Source organism: Coptis chinensis, chromosome 1 (genome assembly GCF_015680905.1).
Source record: "Coptis chinensis isolate HL-2020 chromosome 1, ASM1568090v1, whole genome shotgun sequence".
Classification (NCBI taxonomy): Eukaryota; Viridiplantae; Streptophyta; class Magnoliopsida; order Ranunculales; family Ranunculaceae; genus Coptis; species Coptis chinensis.
The window spans coordinates 25,989,795-26,003,267 of NC_141456.1; positions in this window are offsets into that span (position 1 = coordinate 25,989,795).

A 13,473-nucleotide genomic window follows, 5' to 3' on the forward strand; every position below is an offset into this window, starting at 1 on the left:
GGTGCATCCCATGTTATTTATTTATGGAAAGACCCACAGCTCTTTAGGTTATTGGTATATGGTCAACTGCATGTTCATTATATACATATGTGTTAGATAAAGTCTTGAGTATCTGACTGTAAAAGACTTATTTTATTCTTCGGTGTACTCCATTCCAATCTTATATTTTGGTAAGTGCACCATTAAGGTAACCGGGCCCTCCCTATGGAGTGTGTGGATGTAGGTACCGGATCCTAAGTCCATAATTTACGTTTTCCACTCTTGCATGTTTTCTCGGTTTTTGAGTCATGTTCCTCTATGGTGTGAATTATGTCTTTATTGCTTTTTATTTTTCTTATAATAAACATCATGCATAAAAAGTAAAAAAATATTAAAACCATAAAAATAGTAATCTAGGAAGTCTCGGGAATCCCTATGGGTGGGGTGTTGGTATTTCCATCCTTGATTGCTCAACCATCTTCATCTCGTGGCTAGTTGTTTAGGAAAATTGTTTTTATTAATTCAGTAGTTAAATTTTTGAATTCCGTAGTTAAATTTGAATTTGGTAGTTAAATGTTGTTTGAATTTCAATTTTAATATAATATGGTTCTTTTCAAATTGTACGTAGTTTTTATTGTTAATCCCACCTTCCCAAATTGTTTAGGGGTGGTATTATTTATTCTAGCATGATTTTTATATGATCCTCAATTTTAGAAGTTGTTTTGGAGTGATTGTTGGGAATATTGCCAATATTGGCATGCCTATGATTAGATGTTGTGGTAGGATGAAATTTTAAAGAGTTTAGAAGTTACTATTCTAAATTCAATCTAAAAGATATTAGGTTTGTTATAGAATCAGGAATATGGTTTGTTTCCATTTTCGATTTTGGAAGTTTCTGTTTCCGGCAATTGCCTTAAAACATTTTGGAAACTTCCCGATTCGTTTTGGAAACTCAAACCTATATAAACTTCATTCATTCTCCACACAACACTCACATCTCTCACATTCACATCTCACTTTTCACTCCCAAGTTTCCCTTATTTTTACTTCGCACTTTCGCGTTTCAGCACCTCCGAGCGCACCTGCGCCCCAGTGGAGCGCCACCTACTCCCTAGACATTGCCAGAAAAGTTTTACCCATAGCGCAACCTGCGCCCTATCAAGCCCACACCTGAGCGCGACATGCGCCCAAAACACTGGAATTCTAGTTTTTCACCAGAGCGCGACCTACGCCCTACCCAGGCATAGAGTGAGCGTGTGACCAGCCAAATGCCCGGAAGTCCAAAACATCGAAGCAGCGCGCGCTACACACAGTTAAGCTTGAGCACCCCGCACTCCCCCCGCGGAGCACGAAAAATTCCAAATTTTTTATGGGTTGTTCCAGGATCGTTGTGGCTATTCCAGTAGGTAGATTTGAGATGACAACTCCTAAATTCATCCCCGAGCAATCTTTTGAAGACTTATTCCAAAGCACCGCCTATGGTGCTTGGTTTCGGGAGGTGATCGTACACGTCGGCTGGGAACCGCTAATGGTAAGACCTAATGAACATTATTCTCCCGCACTTACATTGTATTTTTATGATAATTGTGTGTTCTTTGATAGACCAAATGGAGAACAAGTGTTCTCCATCACCATTGAGGATGAACCAATGGAAATTACCAGGTTTTTACTAGCATTTGTTCTCGGACTTGCTATGCCTGCTGAAATACAAGACCCATAGGGCTATTGGGTAGATAATATGTATGTCTACACCTATGAGTTTTTCCATGAAGCTTATGGGGCAGGAATTTTTCGTATTGAGGACCAAGGGGAATACAACGTCGCCCTTGGTAGCCTGTCCATGAACGTGGGCACTGTTATGTTTTGGATCATGCTAAACATATTAGGGGAATGGCGTTTTTCTTCTGTGAAGGAAGCCACTTGCAGCATTTTCCTTGCTTTAGCCACGGGACGTATGTTCTATGACCTTCCACGAACCTTACTTTCTAGTTTAGCATGAGCCCATAGCATGAGACATAAGTACCTTCTTATGCCGGTTTTAGTTTGCCGAATTATGCTATGTTCCCTGTTTTTTGTACCCGTTTCACGGATTGGGTTAGGGTCGACACTGTGCGACCCACCAATAATATTATTCGATCTTTCCGTGCAATGACTTGGCAAGGGTGGAGGATACAACCTCATCTGGTTGCACTTTACACCCCATCTGACCAAGTGGCGCTTAATAGGTTAGCTATATATCATAGATGATAAATGGCGTGAAGCCTGGCAAATTATCATGGCATGGCAGGACGCGAAGGAACCTCATTTCTTTCTAGATAATGAGGATGAAGAGTAAGCGGGAGTGCAGGTAAGTTTTTAGTTTCAATTAGTGTCTGCTTATGTCCCAAGCAAATTATTTCTAATTAACCCCATAACGGGTGGAACTCCTATAGAGTTGCGTCAATTTTTTCTATATTAGTCTGTTATAACCTTGTTTTGCAGATGTTCCAGAATTTCACGCGTTTCAATGGTATTTTCCTACCTCTTTATTTAAAATACTTTGAGAACAAAGCATGCTTCTTGTTTGGGGGGGGGGGCATAGAAACACGTGTAATTAAGGCATCTGGTAGGATATAGATATGTATAATATGCACTTATTTTCTAGTTAAAATTTCAAAAATTCAAAAAAATAAAAATAAAAAGTTTATGTTATACACTTAGGAATATTTGTATTGTTTTTTTTCTCTATGCTCTTAATAATCTAGAAGTCTCACGTAGTTTTTGCATTAGAATAGTTTTTAGAAACTTGGGTTAATATGTAGGTAATAATATTTGCATCTATCTATAAATATATTACATGAGTATCTATGATTGTTACCAGTAAGTTTCTGAAATCTAGGCTAGAGTACTTATTCTACAAATCTTGTGAGAATATAGCCTAAAACCTTATATGAGTAAAACATTTGAGAAATGACACAAGGGAGAAGTAAAATCTGGATAGAGAAATCACACGTCCACTTGCTTGATCACTATACCATATCCTAAGCGAGAATTTTGGCCCTCTTTGGATCGATATAGCCAAGAAATTCAACCCCTATGAAATTATTTTCCGCTAGTCGCCCCTCTGAGCCTTTCTTTAGCCTTTCATAAATCGCAAATCCTTTAACCTGTTACAAAACAAATAAAAATAAAAAAAATCAGCCTACCCATTCTTTGAATAAGTTTGAGAATAGAGATGAAGAATAGAAAAGAGAAAGACCTTTGAAATCAAGAATTTGTCAGTCGTTTCAAATAAGAAAAGAAAGTTTCCATTTAAATAAAAAAAACAAAAAACAAATAAAACAAATAAAATAAAATAAAGAGTTAGAACTCCAAAAATAGAATCAAAGGAGTCAAAAGCCAAAGAAAAAGAAAAATATGACTAAAGATGGAAACAAAGTGTAGAAGCAAAAGTAAGAAACAAGGTCTTCTCTAGTTACATAATATGAGGACTCTATTATCTCAGACTTGTCCTTTTTGAATATCCATTTCCTTCCTTTGTAAACCATCTCCTAATCCCCGCAACACCTAATAAAGACCTCTAGCTCAATTAGGAATAGGTTAGTGCGATAATAAGTGGCAGATGTGTTTGATCGACTCCGGCTTCCTTATGTGTCATTGAGATTGTAAGGTAAAGTGTGCCCACTGCACACTAAAGTAGCGAAACTTGAGCGGAAAAATCAGAGTGGTTTTTGTCTTGACATTTATGTGGGGACCTACTTAAGGACACTATTCCGAGTTTTCAGAAACGGACCTGCTAGTGCATTTCATAGTATTACTCATTATATATATGTTTATTGTAGACGATTTATTATTATGCATATATTAGCTTAGGTTTCGACTTGATTATTCTGTATTCATTGCTATAGTGAGATGTATAGATAATTTGGAGCATGAATAAGGAAACAATAGTTTTATTTCTTAGTCGTTATAGTATAGATGAAGTTTGTGAGTACCTTCACTGGAAAACTCTCACAAGACTATAACTCGTTCACTAGGGAATTCCTAGTGGTTTAAGGCCTTGTTGCATATGGCCAATGCAATCGCACTCAGCGAAACGAGAGTAGTTAGAACTCTATTTTTGGTCACTTATTCTAATTTCTCATATTTGCTTGAGGACAAGCAAAATGCTGTTTGGGGTGGTTTGATAAGAGCCAAAAACTGTTGTTTTAACCCCTTAACAATCATACTTTTAGACCAATTATGCGAGTAATAAATAAGAGTTAATGCTGATTACGTGTTTTTATGTATTTCAGGTAGTAAATTCAATTATGTATAGAAATGTGCCACTTTGGCGAGATAAAGGAGCAAGGGTTGGTTGCTAAGAAGTTATGTGATTAAAGGCCAAGATTCAAGGAGACAAAGTCTTTGTAAAGCCCGGTGAAAAGCTGAAAAGTCAACACGGGCAGAAACAGTGCACAAGTCAGCAGAACTTCCGAAGACCATATCTTTGGACTCAGGCCTCGGATTTGGGCCTACCTTACGTCAAAACGACCGGCTTGGAAAGAGCTTTCCAATAGTCCAAGTCTTGATCCAATAAAAGGAGCAGAAATGGATGAAAAGTCTGCTGAAGTCAAAGCCAGCTGAAATGGGCTCTGTGGACTGAAGAAATTGGGCTTTGGGCTCGATTTTCCGGCCCAAAACATGGCTCCTTAGCCCATGCACGAAATTGTGGATCTGGTCTCCTCCTTTACATAAAAGAAGACTTAGCTCTTAAGAAAGATATAGGTAGATAGCTTAGAATAGAAAGTAGCCATTAGAATAGCTTGTAGATCTAGTTTTTGAAATTCAATTAGTTAATTAATTAGTTTCATTCCTTGTTTTAGATTAATTATTTGAATCATTGTTTATCATTCATTAGATAAATAAAATAGTTGGTTCTTGTTAAATTCGATTTTGTTATTTAAATTTGTTTAGATCTAATTTCAATTATTGTTTGTTATTCATTTCCTAGTTATTAATTTAGATTTCAATTATTGTTTAGTTGAATTTAATAAAGTTAAAATCTTTATATGATGTCTAGTTTTAATTCAATTGGAAATGATAGTTTGATGAATCAAGGCTAAACCTCCATTAGAGGGGTTTGATGAAGCCTTAATGGAAACTTGATTGTGTAGTATAGAATCGTTGTAAGAGTCTATTCCACTCTAGAAAGTCGTTGATTCGCTATGAGAATGGGTGGACAACCGCACATGCTAGTTATGAATTGGTAGAAATGTCATATATAATTAGGGATTAGAAAGACCAATTCTTATCGTAAGAACGTAAGAATTGGTTTACGACAAATCTATGCTAGTTTATTAAGTTGGTTCAAGGCGGATTCAATTCCCCTTTAATTATTTATCTAGATTCAACCTTAGCATTCTTTCATTTCGTTATTTATATCTCGTTAGTTAAATTCGCATCGTAGTATAAAATCCCCTTCGTAAATCTTTCATTGACTTTGGATAGACTCGTTAATTTTAGAAAACTTGAATGCTAAAGAACTAGGAGTGGAATGAATCTTTTACTCAACTCTATTTCGATAGATTTGAGAGTAGATATTTTTGATAAGCAATCGAGCATCGTAAATATAGTTTAATTTTACTTGCGTTCAGAGTTTCATCGCTTTATTTCGTAGGTAAAACTATTCATTTTTTACGTCTATCAATCATCAAACTAGGTATTAAAGTTCAAGCTTTCTTTATTATTCACCTATCTTCACAACTGCACACCTCAATAGAAGTAAGGTTGGTTTTACCAGGCGAGCGTGGGTGCCTAACACCTTCCTACATCGTACCTTGACTCCCAAACCCAATAATCATCTAGTTTCGAGGGCTAGTCCTTCACATAGGTTTCACTCAACTTTTTCTTAACAAAGTTAGTGGCGACTCTAAAATCAATTGCATAGACCTAGGTACACATTTGTATGTGTACACGTTTTTTGGCCACTCCGCTGGGGAGATCCCTAGAGAGTCAGACTTACGTTTTCTTTTAAGGTGTTTCAATTAAGATAGGAAAGAATAAGGCTTATCCAGAAGCCAGTTGGAATAGAAGGCCAGGGTTAAGGTTATCTCGTGCAGCCATTAACTCGCTTATTCAAATGGAGAATCTACCAGACGGTTCTTCTCAAGCGTTATCTCTGCCACCTATATCTTCATCACAAATGTCTATGCCACAAGGAAGTTCTCCACTAATACCTCTGCTTGAAGAGCAAATTTTATCAAGTAACACCCGAACTCCTTATACAAACGGCTTTGGTGAATCATCAACCCCTACCAATCAAGAGAAATTGATGGAGAAGGCGATGGAAAAGATGTTTCTCAAAATGATGTCAAAGTTTGCAATAACTCCAAGTCTGGGGTCAACCACAACAACCAAGCATCACACTACCCCCCATGGTTAGTACCAACCCTACCAGTCTGCCAACCTCATTACCCACACACATGCTACACATAGATCAACCCAATTGCATGTTCCTATGCCAACCCATACTCCATCCCAATTTTTTCCTCAGAATAACCCAACATACATGCCTCAACCGTCAACTCATCAAACTTTCCAAAGTCCAAACCAATATCCCACTATAACCATGATGTCTAACCCATTCATGTTACCAACCCCAACCTATTTTCCACAAACTGCACAACCACTATTCTACACGAAGCCCCAATACCAAGTGCAAAACCCAATCCGACCACAGGTTGACCCCATAATGGAGGAGATTAAGAAATTGAAAGAAGCAATGACCAAGATGAAAGGTGAGGACTTGGACCTTGATAATCTATGTCCATATCCACAGATCAAAGTACCACATGGATTTGAATTTCCAAAGATGGAGCGATATGAGGGAACCGGTTGTCCAAAGGCCCATATTCGTATGTATACAAGTTATCTACAATCTATGGGAATCGGGCCAGAACTAATGGTTCAACTATTCCAAAGGAGTCTTAAGGGTGCAACCCTTACTTGGTGGATGAATACTGAGACACAAAAAATCAAGACTTGTCCTGAACTGGTAAATGCTTTTGTAGCTCACTTCTCGTACAACACTGATATCCAAATGGGCCGAAGGCAACTTGAAACTTTGAAGCAAGGTCTAAATGAGAGTTTTACTGAGTACATTACAAGATGGAGGACAAAAGCAGTCCAAATCATTGATAGGCCCACAGAGCAGGAGCATATCAGGATGGTTATGAAGAGCTTGAATAAAGAGTATGCGACTAGGCTCAGTGCTAGTTATCATCCAACATATCAAGCCTTAGTTGCAGCTAGATCACAAATTGAAGATGTGTTATCATCTGGCAATATTTCTCCCCTCAGCTCAACGTCTACGGGATCTAGCCCATAGAAGAAGAAGCCTCCCACTGTAATGGTGAACAACAAAGAAGCCAATGCGGTTGTTGCACAAGTTCAACCTCAGCCACATACACAAATTCAGTCAAAGGTGGCAAACAATCCTTCTTCCAATTAGATTGCATATCCTCCAAGATAATAAGGATATCAAAATAGAGGGTTCCCTAAGCCACAGAGGCAGTTCACAGAGCTACCGTACCCATTGTCTGTCATTCTCAAGGCTTTGATCCAGCAAGGCCTAGTTACACCATTGCAGCCTAGGCCTCCACTGAACCCGATTCCATACTGGTATGATACTTCAAAACACTGTGATTTCCATCAATCTCCAAGACATCCTACAGAGAAGTGTGGTGCTCTTAAACATACGATCCATGATTTGATTGAATCGGGAAGAATTGATGTTTCACATCTTGGTGCTCCGAATGTGACAACAAATCCATTGCCATACTATAATGGGGGAGTTCACACATTAGAGCCGGTCAAGACTAAAGATCCAGCCTCTTTCATTACTCCTATCAAGCAAGAATCTAATGTTAGCACCACAAGGCTAGTCAATCTTAAAGATGCAGTTAGAAGATGCATGGAGCAAACAAAGCCTAGAGGTATCCAACTAAATGAGGTGGTGGCACCATTTCTACATACTCCACAGATTCAAAAGTTGTTTAAGTTGACTAGAGAGCATTTGGAATCCTTTATGATGCAGAGGATCGTTGCGAAATAGGTAGATCCTTTGAATACATCTCAATCCGCCACATCACAAGTTGGGTCAAAACCTCAGGGACCAGTGATTTGCCAGAATCCAACTCAGCAACAGGTAATCCCAAATCCTATCACAATCCCTAAGGTCCAGTTTGTGCCAGCCAAGAGTCACAATACAGAGCAGGTTCTAGAAGAGAAGTTTATTGAGCCTGAGAAAAGTGAAGATGACTCAGTAATCTTACTGCATCAGTTGAAGCAATTAGAACCTAGTTTGACAGAGGAATGTGTTGAGACTCATGGGTTAACAAGAGGAGGAAGAATATACAAGCCCCCACACTTACAGAAAGATCAGGTTTTGGCCCAACAGCCTAACCCTCCCACGTCTACTGAACCAGAGAAGCAGGATGGTAATGAAGTAATTCAACAATTGTAGAAAACCAAGTCCAACATTTCCATATGGGCTTTACTCATGGCAGCGCATCACCCCAACATAGGCAAGCAGTTCTTCAAGCCTTGAACCAAGCTCATGTTCCAGCTTCTATCCAGCTGAACGATTTGGCACGTACAGTCGCTTCCCTCAGGAAGACAAACTTCATAACATTTTCTGATGATGATCTGACAATAGATGGAATAGCTCACACGAAAGCATTGACTATTACGGTACATTGCAATGACCATAAGGTGCCATTTGTACTTATTGACAACGGATCTGGTTTACATATCTGCCCGATCAATTCCGCTAAAGCCATTAGAATCATACCAGAAGACTTCACTTTCACTAAGGATACAGCCAGAGCAGTTCATGGGTTTGACAATCGGAGAAGAGAAGTCCTTGGCGAGTTCACAACTGACGTCCAAATAGGTCCAGTCACATTCAAAGTCACATTCTTAGCTATGGACATCGAGGCTAATTATAATTTCCTTTTGGGCAGACCATGGCTACACCAGGCCAGCGCAATTCCATCTACACTTCACAGAAAGCTCAAGTTCTTATGGCAAGCGAAGATTATTTGCATCACTGGTGATTAGGAGGATCTGGACTCTTCAGAGGAGCATAAGGTAAGGAAATTGTAACTACACTGAGGAACCACTAGGGATTGTGGAGTTTAGAGCACCCAACAAGGAGAAGCTCCCTACCCCATTTTGCAATTGAAATCCCAAGACGACTCAGTTGTTCCGTGAGCAGAACTATTTTCCAAGACATGGATTGGGGAAAAACCAATAGGACATCTTAGAACCATTGTAGATTCCTAGTCAATATGATCGCAAAGGGCTAGGCTATACTGAGGAGATTGTGGAAGGACTGTCAGAATTGTTTACCGATTTTAGTGCCACGGTGAATTCTCTCGGATTGGCTTTACCTGATCTAGGGGTGGAGATTCAGGCTATATATTACTGATTCAAACTCACTTTGGAGTGAAGACGATGACCCAGATCCAAACTCAGAAATTGCTGCTTCAGAGCCAGATATTAATTCCTATTCAGGATATCACCAGCTTAGGTTGGATCATGAGGCTAAACAGTTTGCCTAGATAAATGAGGTTGGATCGACATCTTCCTCCTCAGGTATGGACTATACTCCATCTTTTACTTTTGCCACTTCCCCAGGGTTAGGATTTGACCCAGGAGACAAGACTGTCACACCTTATAATGTCCATTCGGGTCCTCAGACCATTCTTGAGTTGGATGGTCTGTTGAATATGGAATCTATTGTAGACCATGTTCTAGTGGATGTTGGGAACATGCCACTTTCTGACTCCCAGACACAATATGAGATTTGGGAAAGGTTTTTAAAGACCTTAAATTCTGATGAAGATCATTGATGGAGACTATGATGAATGGGGAACACAAGTCATTACTGATCCAATCCCCAGCCATCATATTGCTCCAGATGAGTCCGACATGGCTCGAAACTCATGAGACTTTCTGTTCTAACTCCTTTTGTATATAGTTATATTTCAAAAATCCAAAAAATTCATATATTTCAAAACTCCAAAAAAATTCAAATATTCAAAAAAAAAAAACAAAACAAACAAAAAAAAACAAAAACAAATATTTCGAAAATCCAAAAAAATCCAAATATTTCAAAAACCCAAAAAAATTCAAAAAAAAAATCAAAAAAAAATCAAAAAAAAAAATCAAAAATCAAAAAATCAAAAATCAAAATCCCACATAATATGATTTACCCACTTGCCTTAGTGCAAGATAGGGGTGGGAATTTGGCCCTAACGACCCTAACCCGGCCCTGACCGACCCGACCTTAAGCCCTATAAAGCCCTCACAACTAAAGCCCTCACAGAGTTTAGGGTAGGACGTGACGCCCTAATGCCTTCTAGGGGGGCTAGGCTAAGATTCTAAAACATAGGCCCGACCCTAACCAAGCCCTAACCGGCCCTGTTTCATACTTTCACTATAAATACACATACCATAATTGTCCAACTCTTTGTTAAATATTTTCAATTAAAATAACATTGTCCTTTGTAATTTATCACTTACACCCAAGGGTACTTCCAATAACTTGTTTTATATAACAAAAACTTGTCAACTTAGCAGCCATGAAGAACAATGAGCACTAACCTAATAAAAAATAAGACTTTATTCCTTTGATCATCAAGTCAAAGTCCATAACTTATTATTCTCAATTTCTTTTCTCATTTATTTCTTATAAATTATATTTTTATTCACATCCAAGCCAAGTCTAAAACTAAAGGTTTCCTTCCACACCATTAAAAGCAAAATCTGAGCGGACATTTGTAACATAGAAACCAAAACAACCTTTGTCGAGGAAAAATGACATTTGTAATCTCAAACATTTCTCCATCACTTGTTCAAAAGCCAATATTTTAATTTCCATATACAAAGCTTGAATCACTTTTAAATTAGAAGAAAGGTAATATTATATTTGTTTGAATCTATTATAGAAATAATTTATGATATTACAAATAGTTTAACAACTTCCATGACCCTTAACCAAAACTATTATGTTTCTTCTTTATATCTATTACTTCTTCCTTTAAAATGATAATATAATTATTTGTCTATGTATTTCAATGTTAAATGTAATTTTAGTGAGGTTTGAATATAAGGAAGAACAAATTCCGAACTCTCGATGTACTTCAGTTCATTAGATTGTGGATGTGCATTTTAAATTTTTGGACTTATACAAGATTATTACTAGATTGGTTGGACTTTGAGTTTGTAGATTATTGTACATTTTTGTAATATAAATGAGTTTTAAAACTGATGTAGTAAAAAAAAAGAAAATATATAGGCCCGGCCCTAAAGCCCGACCCTAAAGCCTTTAAAGAGGGCTAGGGTCAGGGTCAGGGCTTGAGGTTTAGACTTGTGACCCGGCCCGACCCGGCCCTATGCTGACTTTAGGGCCGGGCCGACCCGACCCTAATATTTGAAGGGCTTTAAATGTTTAGGGCCGGGCTAGCCCGACCCGGCCCATTGCCCACCCCTAGTGCAAGATGATTGAATGGCTTGTGCAGGTTATTATGACCCCCTCCCCTCGACAATGAAGAAAGAATGGACAATGAAGTTGCTGAGTCCATTCTTTGTCATGAGAAATCTGAGGATAGACAGATGCTAGTCATTATGGAGACAAAGACCATCAACTTTGGCACCACAAATGAACCACACTATGTGCAGATTGGTATAACCTTGGTCCCCTCTGAGCATAGAAGCCTGAACGAGTTACTGAATGAATCTAGTGAAGTGTTGAGAGCTACGACAACCAAATTGTCGTAAGGTGGCATATGATTTCAATTGGTCGAAGATGAAGGAATTACTCACTAAGAAGAAAAAATTGATGAGGAAGCAAGTTTAGCAGTTATGTTTGAGAAGATTTTTCAAATGTCCAAGATCACCCAATATCAACATTCAACATTATGCATTTACCTTTGTAGAAAGGACAAAGCTCTACAACATCATTTAATCAACTACCCTACTGAAGAAGGGGAAAATTCTACTATCCATCAGTCAACGGCTACTTAACCAATCATCCAACCAGCTACCCTACCGTGGAGAGGGCAAACTCCATATTGCATCATTAGCATCCATTTGTATCGATCGAAGACATGAGAGATATCTATCAAAGAAGTCAGCTCACTCAAATCTGACCACATCAAATAGTAGAATGCTAGTTGAGAGGAGTTCATCTATGATCAACATTCTTGAAAGCCGAGATATGAAGGAGGACATTGATTTTCTAGTGGTACTTAGATACCAATGGAGACAGATTGTTGCAAGTAAAGCTGGGCAAGCAGACCCAGAATAGAGTGGAATCAATGAACCAAAAAGTTCAAACCCAACAGTGAATAATGTCCATTCACTATGAAGATTCTACATGGAAAATCCTACCAATGCTGACCAATTAGAGAGGTACTACTTTTTACCCAACTTTGTTTATTTTGAGACAAAGAGTATAGTGGAAATCTTAGAGAGACGATGGAACAGACCATCTTTGCTCGTTTTGTTTTTAGCCCGATCAAGTTACCTAATATCATATGTTCCCAATAGAAGCCCATTAAGCCTTAGCCTATTCTTTTGTTTCCCACAATACAAGTCCATATCCTTTAGGAAGCCTAATAAATCCTTAGCCTACCCATAGATTACCTATACCTATTTTTATAGAACTTGTCATATTCCAAGGACATCATTCCATCCATCTTTGATCACGAACACAATCACCCCCATGTTATTTATCCCAAGAAGGTGTTGAAAAAAAAAACCCCCCCGTTAGAACTCAAAATGCTTAAAGTTGCACAAAATAATCAACACCTGTCCAAAATGGAAAACCTAAACAAGGGGCAGTTTCATTTGAGATTTGGGATCCATATGATCATCTCACTACCATCATTCCAATTGTTCATCCCCTTTCATATGACAAGTTCTACACCAAAAAAAGAAAATTTTGATCCTATCCTTTCTTTCTGAGCCTATCACCTAAGCCTACATTACAATCCCATGAAAGTCCGCTCTTGATCTCTAAGTCCACTATGTCTCCTAGTTGAGAAGCACTCAAGGCAAAACAAAAAACAAAAAACAAAAAACAAAAAACAAAAAACAAAAAACAAAAAACAAAAAAATGAAAAAAATAAAAAATAAATAAAAAAATGGAAGGCATTGGAAGATTCACTACTAGTGATTGCGATGTATGAGGAAGTTGTCTCTAGGAAACTAGTCCTATGCTTTATGCTCTGTCTGTTTTGGAAGAAAGTTTTTGGGCGTCGTTCAGTGCTTTGTGAAGGTCAAGCAATCAAAGGGAAAAGAATATCATCTAATTCATAGGTGCCAAGTTTTATCGTACTTCTATCCTGTGGTTGTCCTCATGCTTATCTTCTTGTCGGTAACTCATTCCCCCACCCTCACTTGTTATTCAATCATTTGTGGTATTTCTTATTCTGTGGAACAAAAAAAAATGTTTTTGTTTTTCAT